This window comes from Podarcis tiliguerta (assembly GCF_965153285.1).
Source record: "Podarcis tiliguerta genome assembly, chromosome: 18".
NCBI classification, from domain to species: domain Eukaryota; kingdom Metazoa; phylum Chordata; class Lepidosauria; order Squamata; family Lacertidae; genus Podarcis; species Podarcis tiliguerta.
Genome location: NC_139551.1, coordinates 12,331,594 through 12,358,927, shown reverse-complemented (window position 1 = coordinate 12,358,927; position 27,334 = coordinate 12,331,594). Strand labels below are relative to the sequence as shown.

The 27,334-nt window shown below is 49.7% G+C and overlaps 1 protein-coding gene across 2 annotated transcripts in view; it reads left to right on the top strand.

The window, feature by feature from the left end:
* The first annotated feature begins 594 nt into the window (after window positions 1–594).
* The window catches only part of GNG7 (G protein subunit gamma 7), a 69,241-nt gene continuing 42,501 nt past the window's right edge, over window positions 595–27,334 (top strand). The window contains exon 1 of one of the 2 annotated variants that reach the window (XM_083422063.1): window positions 595–798. The gene's annotated coding sequence lies outside the window, so the exon portion shown is untranslated. Of the gene's footprint in view, window positions 908–27,334 lie in introns of both variants that reach the window. The other variant, XM_083422062.1, reaches the window with a different exon arrangement.

The window sequence follows — 27,334 nt, the reverse complement described above, 5'->3', positions numbered from 1 at the left end:
CCCATGAAGATTTAATAAAATAAAAATAAATAACATTATTTGGCGTTTTTTTCGGTCAGTTGTCATTCTTCAAATGCCACTGCCAAATTGGGAGAAAGGTGGGAGGCAAATGCAGTAATGATTTTATGATTATTATTTGTTAAAGTTTAATAATAATTGGTATTATTTTCTCATTTTTGAGGTACTGATGCTTTTAAACAATAATAGTTAAATTATTAATATTTTTTAAAGGCTTTATTGTGGAAACTGAATACAGTGGTACCTCGGGTTACAGACGCTTCATGTTACAGACTCCACTAACCCAGAAATAGTACCTCGGGTTAAGAACTTTGCTTCAGGATGAGAACAGAAAGAACGGACCTCTGGAACGAATTCCGTTCTTAACCCGAGGTGCCACTGCCCATAAAGAGACACGGACAATCGGCACCTCGGGCTCGGCGCTTCTCTCTTCGTCGCCCTTCGCCTCGCCCCGCCCCTCTCCTTTCCCGCCTTTTCCACTCCTGAATAATGAAAAGGGGAGCATGCGCAGTCTGGCCCACCTCCGCAATCTGCATACGAGTCGCGGCCCCGCCCGTCCTCGCGGGCCCTGATTGGCCGCTTCCGCGCTCGCTCGCTCTCTCCCCCGCCCTCGCCCGCGGGGACAACCTAACGGCGCAGCTCAGCGCTCGTCCCGCCTCCGCGCTGAGGGACGCGCCGCGCGTATTGGCCGAGTGGCGCCGTCGGTCATCGCCCCTTTGACGGAGGACGGGAGCGGACGGCGGGGGGGCTGCCCTGCCCGCTTTCGGGACTTGGCAGCAGGTTGGGTTGCGCGGCAGGGCGAGGGAGGCGGCGGCGGCGGCTTCGGCAGCAGCGGCGAGGCGGAGCGGCCGAGAAGGAAGGCAGAGAAAAAGGCGAGCGGGGCAAGAGGGTAAGAGGCGCCCGACTCGCAAAGCCGCCACCGCCGCCCTCAGGGTGACGCGGAGGGGGAGGTCACGTGGGCACCTGCGAGGGGCGGGGCCGAGGAAGGAAACGCCCCTTGCGGTGGGGTCTCCTGGGGCGGGGCTTATGTGGCACCGCCCTGTGATGCGAGCGGGCGGGGCCACCGAGGAGGGGCGTGCAGGGAAAAGGGGGAGGAGGCAATGGCAGGTGGGAGGGGCTTGCACGGTAATTGAGGGGGCGGGGCTGAGAGGGGCGGGACCATAGGAAGTGGGAGGGGCCTTAAGAGGAGGGAGGCCTTTCCAAGGGAGGAGCTGCTTCTGTGCTGGTCAAAGTGGGAGGGGCCTATCAAATGAAGGAGGGGCTTCTGTACAGTTCAGTGGGCGGGGCTTGCATGTTGCTTGAGGGGCTTCTATGCTGATCCCAAAAGGGTGCTCAAAAGGAGGGCAAGGGTGTTCATGTGGTGTCAGCAGCCTCCTCCACGTTGCAGGCACAGCATGAGCTTCCGGAACTCCCCGCCACAAGACGTGAGGTGGACTGCTTTTTGGGGGGAAGGGGCAGGTTTCCCTGGCGGGGTGGGGATCTGTAGCTGGAGCTCCGCCTGCCTGGCCACTGAGGTGAAGAACAGGGCCTGGGCCGGTGGGGAGTTGTTGGGCTTTCCGTTGTGGTATCTGGCTTCTCACTTCTGGTGAGAAGGGACCCAGTGGGGAAGAGTGTCTTGCCATTTAGATAGCAGACTGGAAGCACCTTGCAGGGAGGGCGGGGGACTGTTGGGGCTTGGAACACGTAAGTAGTCATTGCAGAAGGTGCTTGAGAAGGGCAAGTGGTTCCTGTGCATGCCCAGAGCGCCTTGATGGGTGAGGGTCACTGAGGAGTTCCGGCGGAGAGGGTCCGGCCAGCTTCTGGACTCTACAGCAATCTGTCTCCACTTTGGGTCCCCAGGCGTTGTTGGACTCCCACTCCCATCATCTCTAGCCAGTGGTCAGGGATGATGGAGTTGTAGTCCAACAACACCCGTCTAGCTCAGTTGCTTAGAGTGTGGTGCTGATAATGCCAAGGTTGCAGGTTCGATCCCGGTATGGGATAGCTATGCATTGCAGGGACTAGATGGCTCTCAGGGCCACTTCCAACTCTACAATTCCATGATTCTATTATTGTGTCTCATTTATTCATATACCACTTTTTGGCCCCAGTAATTCTGGCAGTGTTAGAAACTCACATATACAGAACCTCGGTTCTTGAACGGCTCCGTTTTCTAACGTTTCAACTCCCAAACGCTAAAAACCCGAAAGTAAAGGCTCCGGTTTCCAAATGCTTTTTGGAACCCGAACATCTGACGTGGCTTCCGCTTGAGTGCAAGAAGCAGTGCCTCGGTTGTCAAATGTTTCAGAAGTCGAATGGTCTTCTGGAATGGATTAAATTTGACAATCGAGGTTTGACTGTATAAGCTAATTGCCAAATGGCACCTTAAACCTAGGTTACCATCGCCATAATAAAATGTCTAGGCTCCTCTTTTTTTACAGCGAAATTTATTTTTTGTTATTATTCATTTTATTTCTGTAGCACTTTATATTTTAAAGAAAAAGCCTCAAAAGCAGTTTACAACACATTAGAACATCAAATAAAACAATCCAGAATCCAAAAAAGTTTCAAGGGGAATATTCCAGATCCTTCTCTAAGTAGCATTTTGCTTTTCCCACTTTTATTTTACCTACTTAATTTATAGAGCTGCCCCATAGCAGAAGTAGTGTCAGCTAGGACCTGGGAGATCAGGGTTCAAATTCCAGCTCTGTCCTGAAGCTCACTGGGGGACCTTGGCGTCAGTCATGGCCTCTTAATCTACCTCACAGGGTCATTGTAGGAATTAACGGGGGGGGGGGGTCACCCATGGACTCTTTGGAGGAAAAGGTGGGATATAAAGGTAGTGAACAGGCTCTTCTGCTGACCTGCTTAAGAAAGCTGGAGGGACCAGCCAGGTGGAGATATATAATAATAATATTTTTTTATTTATACCCCGCCCTCCCCAGCCAAGGCTGGGCTCAGAGCGGCTTACAAGCAATAATAAAAATAAGATGAATGATTGCAACTTAAAAACAAAAGTAAAATACATTAAAATAATGGAACATTAAAATATTAAAATGTAGCCTCATTGAAGGAGGAGAAGGAAAAGAAAAAAGAAAGAGAGGGAGGGAGGGAATCAAATTGGCTCCAAGCCAAAGGCCAGGCGGAACAACTCTGTCTTACAGGCCCTGCGGAAAGAAATCAGATCCTGCAGGGCTCTGGTCTCATGAGGCAGAGCGTTCCACCAGGCCGGAGCCAGAGTTGAAAAGGCCCTGGCTCTGGTTGAAGCCAATCTAACTTCCTTAGGGCCCGGGACCACTAGGGCGTTGTTATTTATGGAGCTTGAGGCTCTCCGTGGGGCATACCAGGAGAGGCGGTCCCGTAGGTACGAGGGTCCTAGGCCGCGAAGGGCTTTAAAGGTCCAAAGCAGCACCTTAAATCTGACCCTGTACTCCACCGGGAGCCAGTGCAGCTTGAAAAGCACTGGCTGAATATGCTCCCATGGCAGAGACCCCGTGAGGAGCCTCGCTGCAGCATTCTGCACCCGCTGGAGTTTCTGGGACAGCTTCAAGGGCAGCCCCGCGTAGAGCGAATTACAGTAGTCAAGCCTGGAGATGACCGCCGCATGGATCACTGTGGCCAGGTCGGGGCGGGAAAGGTAAGGGACCAACTGCTTGATGCGGTGAAGGTGGAAAGATGTCAGTTGCCAGTCTGGCATCCAGAGATTTCTGCATGGTCGCAACTGAACCTGTGCCAGTAGCAAAACACGCCTGGCACCTGGGAGATTTCTAGCACTGAATCATGGGTTCATTGGATTTACTAGGCCTGTAAGTACACTGGAGTGTTTAGCTGGGGATACATCCCAAGTGGCTGTTTGGCAGAGTGGGGCTGCTGTTAACACACGTTGCCAGCATTAGAAACTGAGATATGAAAGCTAGGAGCTAAAGGGCACCTTAAACCTCCGTTATGGGTGCAACAACGGAATTTCTAGGCACGCTTTTTTGATAACAAGAATACAAAGCTGAAAATCAATGAACTGCAGCTAAAATATTATGTTCATTTTTCACATGGTCTAGTCCTTCCCCTGCCCACCCCCCTAATATTCTTACGAGGGACTCTTCTCCAGTCTTCAGAGAGTAGCTAGAAGGGGGAAGGCAGAAAAAGGTCCTCATTTCCTTTCAGTTTGCAGTTTTAATCTGAAATCTTAGGCGCAATACTGTGCTCAGAAACTGCTTGCTCTAATGGGCAAAATGCGCCTAGAACAATGGGAATTCCCAACACCAGTTATTGCACCAGAAATGAGCCCCTTGAAATGATATGCAGGAAGGTCTTGGGGGCTGGTGCCCTCTAATTAATGCCAGGGGGAAACACTCCCCACGAACCCAGTACAGTATTTGGACAAACAACTCATTGCCACTGGGTTCAGTCTGCTTGTGACTTGGCTTGCTTGCAAGCGATATGATGGAGCCAGAGGGGTTGTGTGGGGCTTGGAGAGGGAGGGGGGCTGGAGCTGAGGGGCTGATGCTCAGGTCTGTTCTCCTCTTCCTGGATGGGCGCCATGAGGATGGGAAATGGGTGCTGGAGTCCCATGGGGAGGCAAGGTCGATTTGGCTACTCCCAGCCCTGAAAGCTGCTGCAAGAAGCTGCATTTTACCTGCATGGCAAAAGCTTTATTTTGGTTAAATTTCTGCAAAGCAGCAAGGAGCATGCCTTGCCGTGTGCCAAGTGCTTTTTCTCTCTCAACTGCTTTCAGAATGTTATTAATTGTGTTTGGTTTTGGAACGTTTTGATCTGTTTCAGGACATCATTGCTGCTTTTCCAAGTTGTGGATCTGTCTGTGAAGGGAGAGGGGAACGGTTAATCATTAATATTATCTACACATAGTAAATTCCGGCACTCTGCTAGGATGGTTACACAAGCTCAAACCCAAAAATGCAGTTATTTGCAAAGTCTAAATCAGACAGGTCAGGAGGCCGTTTCCTGTCTAACCAGCTATCTGAAACTGCTGATGTTAGTTAAAGGTCAGAAGGTCGTTTCCTGCCTAGCCAAAAACTGCTGTCAACTAAAAACCACTAGCAAGATGTTTCCTGCTTTGCTTCTGCTTTAAGTAATGCAAGATAAGAAGAGATACGAAGGACACGTGTACAAGGAGGTGGGAGGGGGTGCTTAAGAAGTGCTTAGCTAACAGCCTTAGCCAGCAAATATAGATGTGCCATATAAGGAATAAGTTGGAAACTTGCCAGCTGATTGGGGGAAGTTTTGGGGGAGGTCTGGGAGGTGGGTAAATACTCTAAAGTATAAGAAGGCTTGCAGATGCGTATTGCTGCACAGTCAGATTTCAGAAACTATATTCTGCTGGCTGTCTCTGTGCACAGATTTGCAATAAAACTCTTTTCTCCAAAGAAGAAACTTTCCTGGAATTTTTTTATTCTCTTCTCGGTCCTGGGGACGCGGGTAAGCAATTCTCTGGCAAAGTAAAGGGCATAAGCCTACAGCTTGGTGCGTTGGCCGGGAAACTGCCCCACCCCAAGGGGGCCGGGAAGAGCCAGGCTCGACCAGGTGAACAGCTCGGACCGGAGTCCGCAGGCTTCAGCGCGCACCCTACTGATTCGTGGGAGAAGCCGGCCACACCGCTCCTGAGTAGGGACCTCGGTCGAGGGAGAAAAGAGGACTGGCCAGGAGGGAATCCGCAGCGGAAAACGGTAAGCCCAAGGGACAGGGCGTGGGCCCCAAGGAAAAGGGGGGCGAGGTCTGATCAAGCCTCACCTGGTTGTGCAGAGGGCCGCCAGTAAGGTTGGGTACAAGGGAAACAGAGGGGAGAACTGGCCGATTGCAGTAGTTTGCCGCCAGAAAGGTTGGGTAAAAGGGAAACAGAGGGGAAGTTGTATTGGTGTGTTTTGTGTGTTGCATGTTGAAATTATAATGGTGTGATTTGTATGTTATATGTTGCATGTCAGATACTCCAGTGACTGAATTGTTGTCAAGTGTGGGTCGGGGCCTAGCGTTCCCCTTGGCCGAGCGATTGCAGGGTTGTGCGTTTTCTGCCAGGGCGACCTCGTGCAGACCACAATCTGTATCGTGTGAACTGTGAAAGAATTTACAGCCCAGTCAGGTGCGGAGTATCTGAAAGAAAAAAAAAAAAAAAAAATGGGGTCTGGGGCAAGCCAATGTAGTCCTCTGGAATGTTTTTTAAAGAACTGGAAAGCGGCCACAAAGCATGATGATTGGGGAATCAGATTGCGAAAACAGAGAATGAGGACATTATGTGAAGTTGACTGGCCCGCACAAACTAATTGGCCGTCAGGAGGAAGCTTTGATTTGCAACTAATCAGCCCATTATACCAGAACATATTGAATGTCCACCCCGACCAAATCCCTTACATTTCTACTTGGAAAACCAATGTAGAAAAGAATCCACCGTGGTTGAAAGCCTGCCAAGGCGACGCCCCACGAAATACAATTTGTACAGTTCGACCGGCAGGGAAGGCAGAAAAGCCCCCGGTGATACCAGACCCAGAAGATGAGGAGGGGGGAATCATCAAACCGCCACCACCCTATGCTCCACCAACTGCCCCTCTAGCAATTCCCCCAGGCCCAGGTCCCCAAGCACCGGAAGGAGCTAGCCCCCAGCCTGAACCCCCCAAGGCTGATGAATCAGAAGAGGAAGAAGAGGATGATGAGGAATTTGTAAAGGGATTGGTTGAGTTAGCAAAGAAGGGAAGAGAGTGGACTCAGTATCAGTCTTTGAGATTGCAACAGTATGTACAACCCTATGCGGAAAAAGTGGATGTTAGCCCCCACGTGTTGGCTGCAGCAGGATGCTCCTCAACACAAGGGAAGAAATGGCAGAAGGAATGGATAGAAGCAGCAACCAGGGCAGCCTTCCATAAGTCCCATGAGGCACAGAAAAAGGGTGGGGTCGGAGTAATGCCCCTCCGAAGGGTTTATGACCCACCGGGACCTCCAGGGCCTGGTGGGGCGGAGGCACCACGGACCTACACGGTCCAGCATATACCCTTTTCAAGTGCAGATGTTTGTAATTGGAGAAATCAAAATCCTTCCTTTGAGGAGAATCCAGCTAAAATTATAAAATTGTTTGAAGGGATTTTTAAAACCTATAATCCCACTTTTGATGATGTGCAGTATTTGATGGATGCGCTGCTAACCACAGAAGAAACTAGGCGAATCCATGTTGAAGCTCGAATACACATGAGAGCACAGGGAACACCGGATCCAGACATTATAACAGGATACCCTGATAGTACCCCGAATTGGAATTATCAGACTGCTGATGGCCAGAAAACCCTCACTACCTACCGCCAGAACGTATTAAATGGTATGAGAAGGGCAGCCAGGAAACCCACCAACTTTGTGAAGGTCAGAGAGGTAGTGCAGGGGAATGAAGAGGCCCCAGGGGCTTACCTGGAACGCCTGAAGGAAGCCTACCGTCAGTATACTCCTGTAGACCCAGATGAGGCTGCCAACGCCCTTATTGTAAAGGCTGCTTTTGTAGCTCAGGCAGCGCCCGATGTCCGCCGAAAAATTCAAAAACACGAGGGGTTCATGGGCCACACCCTTGAGTGGATGTTAGAACTGGCTCAAACCACTTACAATCAGAGGGAAGAAGAGGAACAAAAGAAAAAGGAGAAGTATCAAGCAAAGAAGTTGATGGCATTACAGGCCACCGCACCCATCCCTCAGAAAAGAGGAAGTGCCCGGGGAGGAGGGCAAGGCCGCCTGGGGAGGAATCAGTGCGCCATCTGCCGGCAGGAAGGGCACTGGAAAGGAGAATGCCCACAGGCCCACTTAGGAGGGAGAGGACGAGGAGAACGAGCCCCAGGCCCAACCCCCAGGGGACCTGGACAGGAACTGAGACCTTGGTCATCGACAAATGCCAGCAGGGGTAGAGGACGTGGACAGGGACCTCCCTGGTACCCCTCAGCCCAAAGGCAGCCCGGCATGATGAGCCTGAGAGAGGAGGAAGAATACTAGGACAGACCGGGCCCAGCTGCTTTAGGTTCCCGTGAGCCCATGGTCAAAATACAAACAGGGAACCAAACTATCCCCTTTATGGTTGACACAGGAGCCGCCCACTCTGTTTTGCCAGTACCAGTGTCCAAGCCCACCAAGCAAACAATTAACATAATAGGAGCTACAGGCAAATCACAAAGAGCCCCATTCCTGCAATCTGTTGTCTGTCGCCTGGGTGGCCAAGTAGTCCAACACAAGTTTTTATATATACCAGAGTGTCCCATCCCATTATTGGGCCGAGACCTGCTATCAAAATTGCAAGCCCAGATTTCCTTTCAACCGACAGGAGAAGTGACAATGACTACAGGGCAAACAGGAGAGCTTTCCTTAGAAGTACCCTTAAGGGAACACTGGCGCTTAATGATGGTAAAAGAAGAGGAGGGGATTATTCCAGAAGACCTCCTGCAAAAAGTAAACCCTGGTGTATGGGCAGAAGGCAACCCGCCCGGAATGGCAAAGAACATCCCACCTATAATAGTCAAGCCCAAACCATTCGCCAACCCTGTGGCTGTGAACCAGTACCCTATCCCCCGGCGAGCTGCAGAAGGAGTATGGGTACATTTGGAACGGTTACTTCGCCATGGCATCCTGAGGCAGTGTCAATCTCAGTGGAACACCCCACTCTTGCCGGTGAAGAAGGAAGATAACTCGTATCGTCCGGTCCAAGACCTCCGATTGGTCAACCAAGCCGTGGAAACCCTCCACCCCAATGTGCCCAATCCTTACACACTGTTGAGTTTAATACCTCCTACTGCCTGCTATTTCACGGTACTGGACTTGAAGGATGCATTCTTCTGCTGCCGTCTGGCAGAGGAAAGTCAGCCCCTGTTTGCATTTCAATGGATGGATCCAGGAACAGGCACCAAGGTGCAATATACGTGGACGAGACTTCCACAAGGTTTCAAGAATTCTCCAACCCTTTTTGGGGTAGCATTGGCCTCGGACCTGTCTAGCTTCCCCACCAGCCCACACAGGGTCTTGTTACAGTACGTGGATGACCTTCTTTTGGCCTGCTCAGACGAGGACACGTGTATGAAAGCCACCAAGGATTTGTTGAATCACTTGGCTGAAGCAGGATACCGGGTATCTAAGAAGAAGGCCCAAATATGCCTACCCACTGTAAAATACCTTGGATTTGATATATCCCATCAGCAACGGACCCTTAGAGAAGAAAGGAAGCAAGCCATTATCCAGATTCCAGAGCCAAAGAATCGCAGAGAACTTCGTGGTTTCTTGGGCTCGGCAGGATTCTGTAGAATATGGATCCCTGACTTCAGCACAATTGCCAAGCCTCTGCACGAGTCAACCAGAGGAACTGAAAAGGACCCCTTTGTGTGGGGAGAGGAGCAACGGCAGGCCTTCAAGGATCTGAAAAGGGCATTGCAGCAAGCACCAGCGCTGGGTATCCCAAATCCTGAGAAGCCTTTCTCCCTGTTTGTGGATGAAGACCAGGGAACAGCAAAGGGAGTGCTATGCCAAAAATTGGGAAGCTGGCAGCAGCCCGTGGCATACCTATCTGAGCGCCTGTCGCCTACAGAACAAGGCTTACCGCCGTGCATGAGAGCAGTTGTGGCAGTAGCCACCCTACTGAACAAAGCAGACAAATTTACTTTTGGCCAAGACACTGTTTGTGTGACTCCGCATGCAGTCCCAGCACTGCTTGACATGAAGGGTACCTATTTCCTCTCCCAAGCGAAGATGAGGAAGTGTCAGATGTTATTGTTGCACCCACGTTTGAAGTTCCAGGTCACCACCGCCCTCAACCCAGCTACCCTGTTGCCGGTAGGAGAAGGTGAGGAGCAGACGCACGACTGCATTGAAGTAATGGACGAAGTATATTCCAGCAGGCCTGATCTCAAAGACAAAGCAGACCCCCACTGGCTTTCATGGTTTGTGGATGGAAGCAGCTTTGTCGAGGCTGGGCAGCGAAAAGCAGGCTATGCAGTGGTAGCCCTGGACGACCAGGTGGTCGAAGCAAAGTCACTCCCGCCTGGAACATCGGCCCAGCTGGCAGAACTAACTGCGCTTACCAGAGCCCTGAGCCTGGCAAAGGGACAGAAGATAAACATCTATACTGATTCTAAGTATGCATTCCTGACCTTACACGCCCACGGAGCCTTATGGAAAGAGAGAGGTTTGCTTACCTCCAGAGGAAACCAGGTGGCCCACCCACAAGCTTTGTTGAACCTTCTGGATGCTGTATGGGAGCCTGAAGCGGTAGCGGTTATCCATTGTTATGGACACACAACTGGACCAGGGGAAGTGGCCAGAGGAAATCGATTGGCAGACAAAGTGGCCAAGGAAGCAGCTCGGGAACTAGCCCCCATCCCGGTTATCGGAGCACTAGTCCCAGAAGAGATTTTAAGCACCGCTGACAAGCCAGCTTATACCAAGCAGGAAAAGGACACTGCAGACGCCCAGGAACTGACATTGACCAAAGAGGGATGGTACCTTACCCCTGATGACAGGATATGGATTCCAGAGTCTCTTTCGCGGCAAATAATTCAGAGGTACCATGATTCAACCCACATAGGACCCGATGCTACAACCAAGCAGCTGGAAAAATGCTTCTATATAGCCCACCTCTACCAACTGGCAGCCCAGATTTCCAGGAAATGCCTGCTGTGTCAGAAGAATAATCCCAGAGCCGGACCACTGGCTCCCCCAGGGATTCAGCACAGTGGAACGGCACCTATGGAAGATCTTGTCGTGGACTTTACTGAATTACCCCGTTGTGGACTGCACCGCTACCTGCTGGTAGCAGTGTGCACCTACACCGGATGGGTCGAAGCATGGCCCACAAAGACTGAAAAGGCATTTGAAGTAACCAGGTGCCTGCTTAGGGAAATCATCCCTCGCTATGGATTGCCAAGGTCCATAGGATCTGATAATGGACCAGCATTTGTTCATGCAGTCCTACAGGGGCTGGCAAAAGCGCTCCAGATCAACTGGAAGCTGCATACTGCTTATAGACCCCAGAGTTCTGGAAAAGTAGAGAGAATGAACAGAACTCTAAAGAATCAGCTGTCCAAGCTGACACAGGAAACCGGGTCTAATTGGGTGGCCATGTTGCCCTTGGCATTACTCAGGGTCCGCAGTCTTCCGTCAAAACGGACCCACTTGTCACCTTTTGAAGTTCTGTTTGGGAGACCAGTCCCATATGTTAGAATGTTAAATCCGTATGTTAGCCAAGATGTGCAACTGAATAATTATGTACAGTCACTCTCCCGAGTTCTTTCTTATCTCAACAGGTGGACCCAGGCTCGCACCCCATGTGTGTTGACTGAACCGTTCCATCAGTTCGAGCCAGGTGATGAAGTGTGGGTGAAAGACTGGCAGCGAGCCCCCCTACAGCCCTGCTGGAGGGGACCATACACCGTGCTACTCTCTACTCCTACTGCTGTGAAGGTTGCCGGCATCACCCCGTGGGTCCACCATACTCGAGTGAAGAAAGCCATCTCGGATTGGACAGTAACACCAGATCCAGAGAACTCCCTTCGGCTGACCATCTCCAGACGCCTGGCAGACGACCGCTCTGCTGATATCACACCGGAAGCTGATATCTCAACGCACAGCTGAAGAATTGGATGGGAGGGGCGCCCGCGGGCAGCGTCCCCAACTCCGTGCCAGGACTAACCCAGGAAGCTCACCAGGACATTTAATATTTCCATAGGGACTTTATCTTTTCTTTTTGTTATCTGCTTTATGTCCCACAGCCCTGACCCCACTGAGCCATACCGCATTTATTGGCCTGATGGACTCTGCTACGACTGGTTCGTCTTACCGGTGGTAAGATATGGTGTGCTCTATGGCTATTGGAAACTGGGATTTGATGAGATTGCCGTCTTAAAACACCCCACTGCCCCGTTGTGGCTCCTCTCCCACACCACTGTCCGGCATGCGTGGATAGTGCTCATACGGGAAGTTGCAGAGACGCTCGAACTCTATCGAGTTCTGGACCGCTTTTGCTGTTGTGGGAGGGTAGTCAACTGTTATATGGGAGGTAGAGCACTGTACCAACCTCATTTGATAGACCAGGTCCTACTCTTAATGCAGGCGATAGATGGGACGGAACCTATCTTAATGCAAGTATTGCAGGGGTGGGAACCTTAACCAGGTGTGCATTGAAATTGCTAAACAAGTGGTTCAATCCACCCATCAGGGTTAGCAGAAAAGTTGACCCACGTAGTGGGAGCATCAGCTCACCAGTGGACTCTCATCCTTGAGACTCAACAGATAGTCGGGCACAAATATCAGTGAGCTCTTCAACAATGAGCACACCCCCTGAATATTGGTGGGAGGAACCATGGAAGGATTGGGGTTGGTGGATAGGGGTTATCTCAACCGCTCTTGTCATATGGATGTGTGTTTTCTTTTGCTGGCATGAGCGTCACCGATTTTGTGGGAGGGAACAACCAGCCCCCATCCCCTTGACCCTTCTGGTACTAGCCCTACTTGGGTTGGGTCTGGGAGATGACTCACATATACGGAAAACCGGCCGGTCAGAACCCTATCATCAGATTTGGAGTAATAATACCTATGTTAGAGATATAGATCGTTTCTCTTCTATGCTTAATCTTTCTGAATGCTGGGTTTGTATGCATATCCCTCCACAATTTAAGAAGCCTGGCATACTACTGCATAGTATTCCAATAAATGAGTCATTTAGAATTAGTAATCTTATGTCAGATGGTCGCACCTATTCACCCCCAGTGTTTCTGTCACTCATGGAACAGGCACCTCGTTGTCTCCGTTTCAATCATAACAGCAGCAATTTTTTAGGTCACTATCCATATTGCAATTGGACTTATGAGTATATTAACGGATCCTCCTGCTTCCAAAAAGGTACTTCCATTTATGATGCTATGTGTGTCGATTTTTATACTTGGTTTACCTGGATGACGGCGCGCAGCAGATCTAACTGCCTGCTCCAGTCTGATTTGTGGTTGCTCTGCGGCACAAGAGCCTACAAAGAAATCCCCTCTGCCTTTTCTGGAACCTGTACTTTAGGAGTAGTCGTACCCCTGGTGTATAGGATGGATAAGCTCCCAACAGTCCGTCTGCGTAACAAAAGGGACGCGAAATCACCTATTAACCAGTATACCGGCACAGCCATCTCTAGGTCCCTTCTACCCCCTTTGGGTGTAGCCATGAATTACCGGGATCTGCATAGATTGGCAAACTGGACCGAGGCTTTGTTTAACTCCACCATCTCGGCCTTAAAAGCAATTAATAAGGAAATGTCAGAGATAAGGGAGGTAGTCCTTCAAAATCGTTACGCTTTGGATGTAGTCCTTGCCTCTAAGGGCGGAGTTTGTGCCTTAATTCATTCCCATTGCTGCATGTACATTTCAGACCAGTCAGCAAATATTTCAGCCACCATCAACCACATGGAAACAATGATAGCTGAAAACCCGCTGAAAGCCACAGGGAGTGATGCATGGGGTTGGATGTATTCCTGGCTCCCTGATGGCAGTTGGCTCAGGAATGTTATAGTATTATTAGCAGGACCGCTATTAATCCTTTTGCTTCTTTGCCTCTGTATCCCCTGCTTATTGCAATGCTTGCAGCAAATAATGCAAAGACTCCTGTCACGGAAGCTAGGACCCACAGTCATCGCTGTGATGAGGGAGTATAGGCCCATACCCCAGAACGAACCTAAGTATTAGGTTGTTCAGAAGAAGAGGAGGGAGTGAAGGGAGAGGGGAACGGTTAATCATTAATATTATCTACACATAGTAAATTCCGGCACTCTGCTAGGATGGTTACACAAGCTCAAACCCAAAAATGCAGTTATTTGCAAAGTCTAAATCAGACAGGTCAGGAGGCCGTTTCCTGTCTAACCAGCTATCTGAAACTGCTGATGTTAGTTAAAGGTCAGAAGGTCGTTTCCTGCCTAGCCAAAAACTGCTGTCAACTAAAAACCACTAGCAAGATGTTTCCTGCTTTGCTTCTGCTTTAAGTAATGCAAGATAAGAAGAGATACGAAGGACACGTGTACAAGGAGGTGGGAGGGGGTGCTTAAGAAGTGCTTAGCTAACAGCCTTAGCCAGCAAATATAGATGTGCCATATAAGGAATAAGTTGGAAACTTGCCAGCTGATTGGGGGAAGTTTTGGGGGAGGTCTGGGAGGTGGGTAAATACTCTAAAGTATAAGAAGGCTTGCAGATGCGTATTGCTGCACAGTCAGATTTCAGAAACTATATTCTGCTGGCTGTCTCTGTGCACAGATTTGCAATAAAACTCTTTTCTCCAAAGAAGAAACTTTCCTGGAATTTTTTTATTCTCTTCTCGGTCCTGGGGACGCGGGTAAGCAATTCTCTGGCAAAGTAAAGGGCATAAGCCTACATCTGCTGCCCTGGGGAGGAAGGGCAGGATATAAATTCAGTAAGCAACAATAAATAGACATGCAGGTGTTTGGCTTGTCTAATGCAGAAGGAAACTGTAAATTCTAAGGTCACTGCATCCACTGGTTTATTTTGTGTCAAATCTCCATAGAAGATTTATACTTTGCTTTTCTCCCTTGGTCACTTGAAGCAGTTTACAGTGCAATATAATGCTTTAAAAAATGGATAACTTTATATTCTTCTCATCTCCCTGTTTCCATAGCTGTACTGTTGGTGCAATTTAATTTTAAGGGGCAGCCTAGGCATGCTTCATCTGCTACATCCCACGATATGGCTTATGTGTTTTATGTGCATGTGATGCCATGGCTCAGGCAGCGGTGCGATATCTGGCCTTTAGAAAATTCGGGCTTATTCTTTTTGCTGCGGATGGAGAATTTGTAGGGAGTCTGAAGCAGAGGAAGACTCAGTAGCACAGAAAGAAAGTTATACTCTTTCAGAGGTGAGAAACATGAAAATTGGAGGCTGGTTGAAACTTCTGTTTGAATGGAGTGTACTGAATAGGATGGAGAGCAGAGCCTGGCCCAGTTGTGTGGGCAACACTTGCTCTTTAAGAAAAAACCACCTCTTTGCATCTGCTTCCGTGGAAGGCATTATTTGCATCGGATGGTTGTTGGAGAAAGAAATCTTTTCTCTTGTTCAGAATTGGTTCCAGGATCTGCGTGGTTTGTGCGCTCACAGTTGTGTCAACAGAGTTTGGGCCTCATGGCAGGCAACAAGATCTCGATGAGGAGATGTGTGCGTGCAATAAAGGAGTTTGTGTTTCGCCACAGCCTCAGTCACCAGCAGCATCTCTCGGCAGTGACAGCAGGGCACTGATGGATCCATGGGCTTGAAAGCAGCCGAATGCAGCCTTCCCTGGCCTGGTGCTGTCTGGATATTGTCGCAGGCACCAGTCCCCCAGGTTTGGGAAAGAGCTCTGCACACTTGCAGTCTCGCACCGCCCAACTTGTTGGAAATCTGCACGCCTTTGCCTCTCGTTCTCTTTCTGGGGGACTCTGAAATGCACCGCCAGAGTGGATTTCTATCTGATTACAGATAAATTACTTTTATACTATTTTTCCCTGTGATTACTTTCCTAAATTACTTTTATAGTATTTTCAGGTTCCCAGGTTGGTGAAATGCCACCCTGCCCGCCTGGGGCTGCATCACTTCAGTGATTTCCAAGTGTTACTCGTTTCTTAGAAGGAAGTTGGCCTAAATTTAGCTCTTGCCTTTTGTAACATCCGCTGTTTGTCCTTTGAGGAGGTGTGGAGCCCTTCTGCTCCAAAACGTTTTCTGAAATACTGCCTCTGTGATGTAACAAGAGGAAGGGAAGGTGTCCCTACAGTCAGCTTTAAGGAAGTGGGGTTTGTTTTGAAACCAGGATCTTGTTCTCGGGATGCAAGAAATGACACCCCCTTTGGCACATGGTAGGAGTTCTCTTTTTAAAAAAGTAAATGGTCCAAATAGACCTGCTAGTTAAGGGGGCTGCTGGAAGTCAGTCGCCTGGGCCTTGTGCAGATTTGCAGAGTTTGTCTTGGGGTTAAAAGTAGTTGGCAACTGAGTGTGGTTGCTGGGAGGACAGGAGCTTCCAAGGGAGCAAGAACCGGCTAGAGGCCAGCCTTTAAATTTGCCCTTGTGCAGAAGGACAACGCAAAGAGTTGGCACATTTCTGTACCAAGCGCCACATCTTTCCTGTGTTTTCATGACAGCCCTGGAAAGTCATTCAGGGAGTGATGTGGGGCTGTTTGGATGAGGTTCCCAGTGAATGCCACCTCTGAAGGCAGCTTCCACCATTGGCATTGAGGGAGAGAAGTTAGGTGGAAGGGGGCCACATGACTCGCTTGGAGGCCAGTGAAGCCTTTCTGCAAGTGCACTGCTTGGGGGGTCCTCCTGGATCCATTGCTGTCGCTTGAGGCTCAGGTGGCCCGGAGTGCCTAAAACCTTCAGCTTCGGCTGGTGGCCCAGCTACACCCCTGTCTGGACTGGGATAGTCTACTGGCAACCTCAAGGTTTGATTTTTGCAATGTGTTATACGTAGGGCTACCTCTGAAGACAGTTTGGAGACTTCAGCCATTGCAGGTTGCTGACCGGAGCAAGACAGTTTGAGCCTATTACGCTGATCCTGCTCCGACTGCACTGGCTGCCCAATTCCAAGTGCTGTTTTTGACCTCTGAAGCCTTAAAAGGCTCAAGACGGCATTACCTCAAGGACCGTCTCTCCCTGTATAAACCGACACAGACCCCGAGATCATCTTCTGAGGCCCTTCTTCATGTGCCTCCTCCATGAGAGGTCCAGAGGGTGGCACAGGAGAACGGGGCCTTTGTTTGTGGTACGCTCTCCCCAAGGAGGCTCTCCTGGTGCCTTCATTACATATCCTTAGGCACCAGCCAAAAGCATTTCTCTTCTCCCAAGCCTTTGGCTCATGGGACCATTTACGGCCTTTTAAACTCTGTGTGTCCGTGTGTGTGTGTGTGCGTGCGTGCGCACACACACACACACACACAAACACAGATATATAAGGGGGTGGTATTGTTTTTGTCTGTTACTATGGTATCTATTTTTGTGTCTTTATATTGTAAACTGCCCCGTCATGCTCTGATGAAGGAAGGTATAGAAATTCAGTAAGTAAACAAATAAGATTAGTAATAAATAATATTCCAAAGCCATGGCATCAACACAGCGGTCGCCCTGGCCTGGGAGGGCTCTGCAGAGATGCCATTTATTATTTGCAGAGCAAACATGGACACAGGTTGCAGGGGGTGAGAGCAGACCCTCCAAATGTCCCTATTTTCTAGGGACGTCCCTGATTTAGAGAAGCCATCCTGGAACATCCCACTTTTCCTTAGAATGTCCCTGTTTTCATTGGAGAAATGTTGGAAGGTATGGAGTAATCTGACCCCCGAGCTGTCGGAAGGCAATTCTGAATAGGGAAGTTTTTTAAATGTGAATGTTTTATTATGTTTATATATATATATTCAAAGCTGCCCAGAGTGCTGGGGCAGCCCAGTAAGATGTGTGGGGTATAAATAGCAAAATTATCATTATGGAACGGGACGTCCCTATTTTCAGCGAAGAAATGTGGGAGAACGAGAGAGGAGGGCAGTCGTAACTGGGGATAAAGCCGACCCCTGCATACTCATTCTTGGAATCAGCAGGACAGGACAGGAGCCGCCCTCGGTGAGCACAGAGAAAGCCTTTCTGTCAGCTGGGCTGAGTGGTTGAAAGGGGCACAAGCTTCTCCCAGAGGCATCTGAAGGTAGCCCTGTTGAGGGAAGTTTTTAATGTCTGGTGTTTTATTGTGCTTTTAATTCTGTTGGGAGCCACCCAGAGTGGCTGGGAAAACCCAGCCAGATGGGCAGGGTATAAATAATTTCTTGTTGTTGTTGTTGTTGTTGTTGTTGTTGTCTGCATCCTGCATTAATGCCCCTCTCTCCCGCCCAGATCGGTCTGCCTTGTTTTCATTATCAATGGAGCAGCTTAAAACCATGACTTCACCCTTCAGATATGTTCTTGGAAGTGCTGGGAAAAAGAAGTCCTCTCTCCTGCAGGGTTCAGTCGCTTTGTCTTGGGGAACTGAAGGGTGGAGAGGGGTCCTTGGCGGTGGGCCCAGCTGATGGGCATCAAACAGCCCCTGGGAGGGTCTTCTGGGCACAGTTTCCACAAGAAACCTCTCCTCAGCTGCTGTGAATTATTTTTCTATGTAGTTCTGGGCGAGAAAAACTGCCAGGAAGTTGGAGTTGTCTTTCTTTCTAATTTATTGCCTTCTTGTGAAAAACTTCCTGGCTTTCTCTGCTGGAAATGAAGGCAGCAAACTGCAGAGGGCCATTGGTGTGCAGTCAGAAAATGGAGCCTTCCTTCCCTGTTCGGCCTGGGTTTCTTGTCAGCGTTAGAAACACAGATATATAAGGCAGTTGCCAACCTTAAACCTAGATTGGGGTTGCCACCACAGAATCAGTATTAGCCATTATCCAGGCATGTTTTGCAACTGGTGCGTCCAATTGAGACCACGTGGAGATACCTGGGTGCCGGGTTGGCGACTGGGCAAAGCAAAATGTCACTTAGAGAAGGATCCAAAATATTTCCCTTGAAGCTTGAGTTTGTTTCATTCTGGATTGTTTTATTTGATGTTCTAGTGTGTTGCAAACCACTTTGAGAATTGTTCTTTGAAATACAGAGCGGTATAGAAATGAAATGAATCGCCCTCATCATCTTCAAAGTGTAAAAAATGGTGCCTAGGCATTCCATCGTGGCAACTGTAACTTAGGTTTAACGAGATACAGATTTTATATATGAGTTTCTAACACCAAACAGAATGTCTAGGTGCCGTTTCTTTTTCAATGAATTTAATTATTATGAGGTTGTTTATTTCATAAAATTTACAGAATCATAAAATCGTAGAGTTGGAAGGTATCTCAAGGGTCATCTATTCCAACCCCCCGAAATGCAGGAATCTCAACTAAAGCATCCAGGACAGATGAACATCTAAATACTGCTGGATTATGTTTATGGGAGGGGATTTTTTGTGGGGGGGCAGGAACGCTGGCAATCTTGGTTCTCCCCACTTTTTTTTTGTACTAAAAATTTCCTGCACACAAAAAATTGCAGCTCAGGCCCCCAGTTTAGGGTTATCTCCCATTTATGTAACCGATGAGGAGGAATGGTTTGGAACTGGGACGGCCAAAACATGTCCTCCTTTCTTGTCCTCTGCGACTTCTTTCTTCCTCCCTCCTTCCCTCCTGAAGCAATAGGACTGACGCTTAATGACAGTGGAAATAAATTCTTTGTTGTTACCCAGCTTGCTCTGGTCTTCCTGAGGGCAGCAGAGAGAGAAAGGGGTGGGGATGCGGATGGGGGAGTCCATTATGGGGGAACAAAGGCCCGTTTCTGCTCTGGCGCATCTTCCTTCCTGCTCTGCATCTGATGTCCATTTCAGGAGGCTGGTGGAGCCTTGGGGGCATTCTGTCCATTACAGAGGCTTAGCTCTTTCCCTGTCAATGGGATTTTCTTTGGGTTGGGGGGGCTTGTTCCCTTGCATCTTCTTCTCCTCCTGCATTTAAAACAAAACTTCACAGAAGTTCGTTAGGAAGCTCCTCCACATCTGTTTAATGATGCTTCTTCCCATGGTGCCTCCTGCCCCCCCCCCATTTTTTGAATTTTATACAGCTGGTCTCAGGGCGCTTTGCAGCATAAAACCACAATATAAAAACACAAAATGCATAATAAAAATAATAAAACAACAACCCAATAACCCCCTGCCTCCCCAACACATTTTAAGAGGGCATTGGGTGTCAATCAGCCAAAGGCCTGGTTAAAGAGGAACCTTTTTTGCCTGGCGCCTAAAGGTGTATAATGAAGGTACCAGGCAAACCTCCCAGGGGAGAGCATCCCACAGACCAGATGCCACTGCAGAAAAGGCCCTGTTTTCATTTTGTCACCCTTGAGATATTGGGGCCTTGAGCCATTGAAGTCTTTATAGGTCAACACCAGCACTTTGAATTGGGCCTGGAAACTAATGGGCAGTCAGGCAAGTATCAGTGCAAAATGCTCAAACTCTCTTGCCCTGGTGAGCAGCCTGGCCGCTGAATTCTGCACTAGCAGAAGTTTCCAAACTGTCTCCAGAGGCAGCCCCATGTATAAGGTTTTGCAGTAATCCAACCCACTCTGCCCTACCACCATGCAAGAGTTTTCCTGCTCCCTGGAGGAATCCCCTCTCTCAAAACATGGCAGGCTGCTTCCAAAATCTCCATGTTACAGTCGCCAAAATGGAATGCCCAGCTGTCATTTTTGGGCCAGACGGCTGAAAGTCTATGCTGCTTTTGATTTTATTTCTTGATTTTTGTGTTTTGTGTTGTTTCCCCCATAGTTTTGTTCGTTTGCTGAGCGACCCCAAGAACTTCATTACAGGGCAGTATGGAAACCCTGTGAATAAACAGTGACTAAATGCTAAAACAGTCTTTTTCATGCCACCTTCAGTCTCTGAAAAAAATGTGTGATATTCCGTCCCCTGAAGGTCACAGAGTTAAATGAAATCACTGGACCATCTTGATTGACACTGTGGCAGGAGCATATTTAAGAAGAGATCATATTAAATCAGATATTTAGCCTGTGAGTATAGCAGGAGTGATTTTTGATGTTAATGAAACCATGGTGTTTGGAAGTAGTTTCCCTCTGTTTTGCCCATTGCGTGGAGAATTCTTTGAGGATTTATTTCGGCCATTCCTTCTACAACCTGGTGCCCCCACCTGCTCCTCAAATAGCGACCTGGATCCTCGCTTGTGGCTGTGGCGGTGCAGAAACCTGACCCCCTCTGCCTCAGAGCTGTGCGAGTCGTGTACACTTCAACAGGTTCTTCTTGCATTCTTTCTCCTGCCCACAAACCCTTTGCAAGTTCAGATTGAGCAGGAGCTGTTTCTGAAGGTGGCTGCAGCGGCCCTCCTGTTCCAGAATTCCTGAGCAGGTGAACTGGGAGTCCCGCCAGGCTCACCTGTTGTGCAAGCTGGCCTGGAGGAGTTCTTATTTTGGAAGATGCACAGCCGCCCTTCGCTCCCGGAGGGGCAGGCAGAGGCTTGCCTGGGCGGTGCGCATGCCAGAGGTTGTGTCTCTTTGTACCTGTAGGCTCCCTTCCAAATCCAGGTAAGACATTTGCACCTGGAGGCAGAAACAGCAGGTTGGAGGGAGCAGTGCTTCTGGACACCACGTTTCTGGAGACCAGCGGGGACCGGGGGCAGGCAGCTCTCCTGCTTGGATCCTGCTTGCGCATTTTACATTGATACAGAGCTAGAAATGTGTGTTTTGCACCTGGTGTGGGTCCAATTGCAACCCTGTGAAGATCTCTGGCTGCCAGGTTGGCAACTGGCATCTCCCTCTGGCTGCCCCTCTGGCTTTCCTAAGCAGATGCGCAGAAGAGCTTGCACCTTGCATTTATATGACAAGGAGTGCATGGTTCACCCCCCCCCCCCATTAATTCCTACAACAACCCTGTGAGGTAGGTGAAGAGGCCATGACTGACTCCAAGGTCACCCAGTGAGCTTCATGACGGAGTGGGGATTCGAACCCTGATCTCCCAGGTCCTCGTCCAACACTCTAACCACTACACCCACTGGCTCCCTAGAGTCCTTCTGCTATGGGGCAGCTCTATAAATTAAGTTGGTAAGTAAATATGGAGAAAGCCAAATGTCACTTAGAGAAGGACCTGAAATACTCTCCTTGATGCTTGAATTTGTTTTATTCTGGATTGTTTTATTTGGTGGTCTAATGTGTTGTGAACCGCTTTGAGGTTGTTTTCTTTAAAATATAAAGCAGTATAGAAAACAACAACAATATAATACCCCATTGGAAAAAGGTGCCTAGACATTCCATTGTGGCAACTGTAACTTAGGTTTAAGGTGCCATTTGGCAATTCTAACCCTGGGGGACAAAGAGAGGGTTTCTCCACGGATCTGCCCTCCCCAGCCATCCCAGGCCTGGTGTATCAGCAAATGAATGCAAGCCCAGCCTTCTGTTTTGATGGGCACAGAGTGCCTCTCTCCCTGGAGGGGCACCAGGCATGCTTTCTTAAGGAGGTGCATTTGTGGGTGCAACACTCTTCCTCCCATGCCACAATATTCACACATGCATCCCCCTCTGCCCTGGATTCCTGCAGAAGGGTCTCTCCGAGTGGTCAGGCTCCCTGGGCCCACCTGCGATCCTGCATACATGTCTCCCACCCTTCGCAACAGCGTGGGCATCTGCAGAATGAAGCCCACTCCCCACCCCAGGGCCCAGCTCTGCCTCCTGAGACCCTGCTCTTGGGGCGTTTCCTACCCCAGGGCCTTGCTCCCTAGGGAAGGCTCCCCACTGGGTTGGGCCGGAGGATGGATAGATGAGTCCAAAGATGAAGGCCTTCTCTTCTCCTCCTCCTCCTCCTCCTCTAGGGATGACCAATCTGCTTCTGCTCGGCTTGTTGAGCTGCTGTTGGTTGTTTATGAGGAGAAGCTCCTGGAAGGAGGACGGGTGGCTGGCGATCTGCGACTTTTGCTCTCACTGCCGGACTTCTTGGTGGTTCCTCCCACCTTGCAAAATTAGATTTGCAGAGATCCCCAACTAATCCTTTTTTCTGAAGGAATATTAGCTTCCTCGGTCCATAATCTGGCCTTGCTGGTTTTATCTTATTAACGGGTGTGCCAGCATCTGTCTGTGGGGCTTCTCCCTCCTCCTCTTCGGGAAGCTTAATCCGGTTTTGCTGCCTTGTTTATCCTCACGAGGGATGCGGGTGGCGCTGTGGGTAAAAGCCTCAGCACCTAGGGCTTGCCGATTGAAAGGTCGGCGGTTCGAATCCCCGCGGCGGGGTGCGCTCCCGTCGCTCTGTTCCAGCGCCTGCCAACCTAGCAGTTCGAAAGCACTCCCGGGTGCAAGTAGATAAATAGGGACCGCTTACTAGCGGGAAGGTAAACAGCATTTCCATGTGCGGCTCTGGCTCACCAGAGCAGCTATGTCACGCTGGCCACGTGACCCGGAAGTGTCTCTGGACAGTGCTGGCCCCCGGCCTCTAGAGTGAAATGAGCGCACAACCCTAGAGTCTGTCAAGACTGGCCCGTACGGGCAGGGGTACCTTTACCTTTACTTTATCCTCACGAGAGGCCCCAGATAGCCTTGAAAAAGCCTGCCTGCCAGATCTCACATTATTTATTATTATTATTTGTATAAATATTGTTTGCATACATTGGTATACCACTCTATACAGTGGTACCTCAGGTTAAGAACTTAATTCGTTCCGGAGGTCCGTTCTTAACCTGAAACTGTTCTTAACCTGAAGCACCACTTTAGCTAATGGGGCCTCCTGCTGCCGCTGCGCCACTGCTGCATGATTTCTGTTCTCATCCTGAAGCAAAGTTCTTAACCCGAGGTACTATTTCTGGGTTAGCGGAGTCTGTAACCTGAAGCGTATGTAACCTGAGGTACCACTGTACCAGTAGATCTCAGGGCAATTTTAATACAGTGGTACCTTGATTTAAGAACAGTTCTGTTTTTGAACAATTTGGTTTACGAACTCTGCAAAACTGTAAGTAGTGTCCCGGTTTGCAAACTTTACCTCGGTCTACAAATGGAAACTGAATGATGGGAGGGCACTGGCAGTGGGAGGCCTCATTAGGGAAGGCACGCCTCGGTTTAAGAATGGTTTCTGTTTAAGAATGGACTTCTGGAACGGATTAAGTTCATAAACACAAAATACATAATAATAATAATAAGAAGAAAGACAACCCAGTAATGCCCCCTTCCTTAACCCATTTAAAAGGACATCATTGTTTTCCCCTGGTGCCCAAAGATATATAATGAAGGCACCAGCCGAATCTTCACAAACAGGGAGCCATTGCTGATCTCAGAGCAGGGCTGAGAGTTGGAGGGTTGGAAGGGAACCTACACCTCCTGCAGTGCTGGAATCTCAACTAAAGCTTTCATTCCACCCACCCTGGAGCAGACTCACAGTTCTGCAGGCTCCGTTGCACTGGCTGTGAGGGTTCCCCGCACCCAGAAAGGCAGCTGGCCAGGGAGCAGGAGGAGCAGGGCTCTGGCCTAGCCTGGCAGGCTGGCTTTTTCTGTGTGGGGAATTGATCTTTCTAGCTTTCTCTATGTCAGAATGAGCTTTTACCCTGCAGGCGTTTCTTTCCTAATTGGGATCATGTGGGGGTCTTCCTCTTTTCCTGTCATCACAAGATGAGCGCATTCAGCAAATAATGCTGCTCTTCTGGCTTGCTCTTGAACTCTGGTGCGTTTTACGACCATGAGTTATTTCATAAGATTTATACGCTACCTGATTGTAAAATAAGCAAAAATCTCAAAGCAGCTTATGAAAGGACCAACTGAGAATTACAAGTCACCTTGAGAACTTTTCTGCAGTAAGCCATTAATAAATGTAGTAATAGATAAATCATTTTGAAAGCAAACCCTGGATTTCGCCACTAGCGGTGCATAATTTTGGGACCCACCTTATTCCTGTTGATGGGAGGTTGTTTTAAACTGTTTTTAATATTGTGTTTTGATTCTTGAAGGGCAGGTAGTAAATAATGGTAATCATCATCATAATAAACTGCAGTTTGAAATTATATTGCTGAGATATCCTTTTAATGGTGCTGCAAATAAAAATGCTAGCACATTTGCAAACCTAGGCAGGGTCTGGTCTGGTTTCAGATTGGATGGCGGGGGGCTTAAGTTGAGATTCCTGCCTTGCAGGGGGTTGGACTAGATGACCCTTGGGGGTCCCTTCCAACTCTACAGTTCTATAATCCACACTGAGAACTAGGCCCTTGTTGCGTGGGGACGGAGGGAGGTTGAAATGCTGGTTGCCCACAGGCAGAGAAATGAGCAGGAAGTGGTCCGGGGTGATGCTGGGTGGGTCCTGGGCAGGGTAGGATTGACTGGGGTGCCATGGGCAGACTCTGCCCTGTCCCTCTTCGCCTGTGGGTCCCTGAAGCACAGAGCCACCCTCTGGCTCATTCTTCTCAGTCCTTCGCTCCTTCTGATCTCCCTTGCAGGGAAAGTCTCCCCCTCCCACCGCGCTGTCCTTGCAGTGGAGGAGAGCCCTAGCAGGAAAGGCAGCAAACACCCTGTTCTCTCTGAAGCTGCAGCAGCCATTGCTCTTCCTGACCACGTTTCTCTTCTCTTCTCTTCTCTTCTCTTCTCTTCTCTTCTCTTCTCTTCTCTTCTCTTCTCATTGTCTCTCTCCCCTCCCCTACAGCCCTGGGGTCCTTCCTTCCTTCCTTCCTTCCTTCCTTCCTTCCTTCCTTCCTCCCACCCTTCCTCTCTCCCTCCCTCCCTCCCTTCCTTCCTCCCTCCCTCTCTCTCGCAGCATCTGTGTATATGCCCCCCCCCACAGCAGTTGCCATGAAGACGGGGCTGGCAGCAGAGCCATAAATAAAAGTCCTGTTGAACTGCATCCATCGGAGGCTCTGTGCCAAGCGCATGGCTCCCCCTCACCCTGCTGGCAAAGCTCCCCGAGATTATTGAGCTGGGCTGACCTTTCAGGACGGGGCAGGCTCCCTCCCTCCCAGTGCTTAGAACCCTAGCATCCCAGCACTGCTGAGCTGGAAGGGACCTTGAGGGTCGTCTAGTCCAAGCCCCAGCAGTGCTGCACCCCCCTTGGGGAGACCTCAGGGGGTCCCATGCCTTGGAAGTGCCAGTGGGGAGAGTGCTGTGGTCCAGCTGCACAGTGAAAAGGCAGGGAGCAGCCTTGCCCAAGTGGCTGCCTCTGGAGGAGTCAGACAGCAGCTGCCCCCCCCCCCCATCAGGCGACTAGGCTGGCCAGGCCTCTGGATGGGGAAGGATCCTGAGGACTGTGGGAAGCTGCATCCCAACTTGCCGAAGTAAAATGTAAATAAATGAAATGCTACACGGATTCTCTTACAGCTCATTACGCAAAGGGCTGTTTTATGGATGGGCTGCTTGCTGGGGGGGGTCGTTGCTAAGACTCAGGCCTGCAGTGTGTTGGGGGGGGGGGGACTGCTGCTGTTCCCAATAATTTATTTGTTTGTTTACATCAATGTTAGAAACTCAGGTATATACATTATTTGCCAAAAGGCACTCACCACAACAGAATGTCCAGGTGCGATTTACAACACTTGAAAACATCAAATAAAACACTCCAAAATAAAACAAATCCAAGCTTCCGGGAAAGTATTTCAGACCCTTCTCTAAGTGACATTTTACTTTCCCCATATTGACTTACCTACTTAATTTATAGAGCTGCCCCATAGCTGAAGAACTCTCGGAAGGCAGTGGGGTGTAGTGGTTAGAGAGTCGGATGAGGACCTGGGAGATGAGGGTTCGAATCCCCACTCTGGAGTCAGTCACAACCTCTTCGCCTCCTTCGCAGGGTCGTTGTAGGGCTTAATGGAGGAGGGGTGAACCATGGACTCCTTGGGATAGAAATGAGCTGCTCTTCTGCTGAACCGCTTAAGAAGGCCGGAGGGGCCAGCCAGCCAGAGACATCAGTTGCCAACCTGGCGCCAGAGATGTCGCGAAACGCACCTGGCAGGTTTCGAACACTGCTCCCAACCCCCTGAGCCAAAACCTCCCTCCTCATTTCAGTTCTGTACACACATGTGCCTTTTCAGTATGGTTTAGCTCTTGTGTGGATTTGCTTATATGGCTTCTGCCTGACTTGAGAAGGAGTCTGATGTTGGGGACGACGTCTTCAGCTTGAGAACGGTCGCTGTTAACGGGTGTGTTGGGTTGGGAGGGAAGCATGAAGGAACAGGATCCTGCCCTGACTTGGGCCCTCTCTGCTCAGGGCTCCTTTCTTCCTTCCTGCAAAGGCGCCTTTGCTGCAGCCTGGCCATGGGGGGGGGGGGGGGCTGGGCTTGCATCGGGGCCATGGAGTGCCAGCCGCCAGCCTGCCTTCTGTGTGTGTCTCTTGGGGAGGGCTGCAGCAAGGGAGACGTCTGGTGGGGGCACTCAGCAACTGCACTCCCTCTCTTCTCTTGGCACATATGCTGGATTGCAATAACACCTCTCAGCAAAACCTGCATCTACCGCCAAAGTCACAAACCTGGCTACTCTTTCCATGCCATCTCTGTCCTGATAAGGAATGCCACCTTCCTTCGTCCGAATGCCACTCCCTGCTAACAACCGACTGATGAATGAACTTGGATCGACTTGTCTGATTGCAGGGGCAGCGCAAAAGAACATAGATCATCAAATGGCGGAGTTGGAAGGGACCCTGAGGACCATCCAGTCCAACTCCCAGCAATGCAGGAATATGCACCTGTTCCTTACAGGGAACCTTGGCGTTATCAGCACCACACTCTCACCTGTGGAGCTCTCCACAGGGGCATCGTCTCTCTGCATATTTCCCCCTGTAGCATTGCCAAAGGGAGCATGTTCCGTTTCACCAGCATGTGTGCCTGTGTTGGTTCAGGTTGATCAGATGGGAGATGCAAGTCGTTGCTCAGCAACTGCGCTCT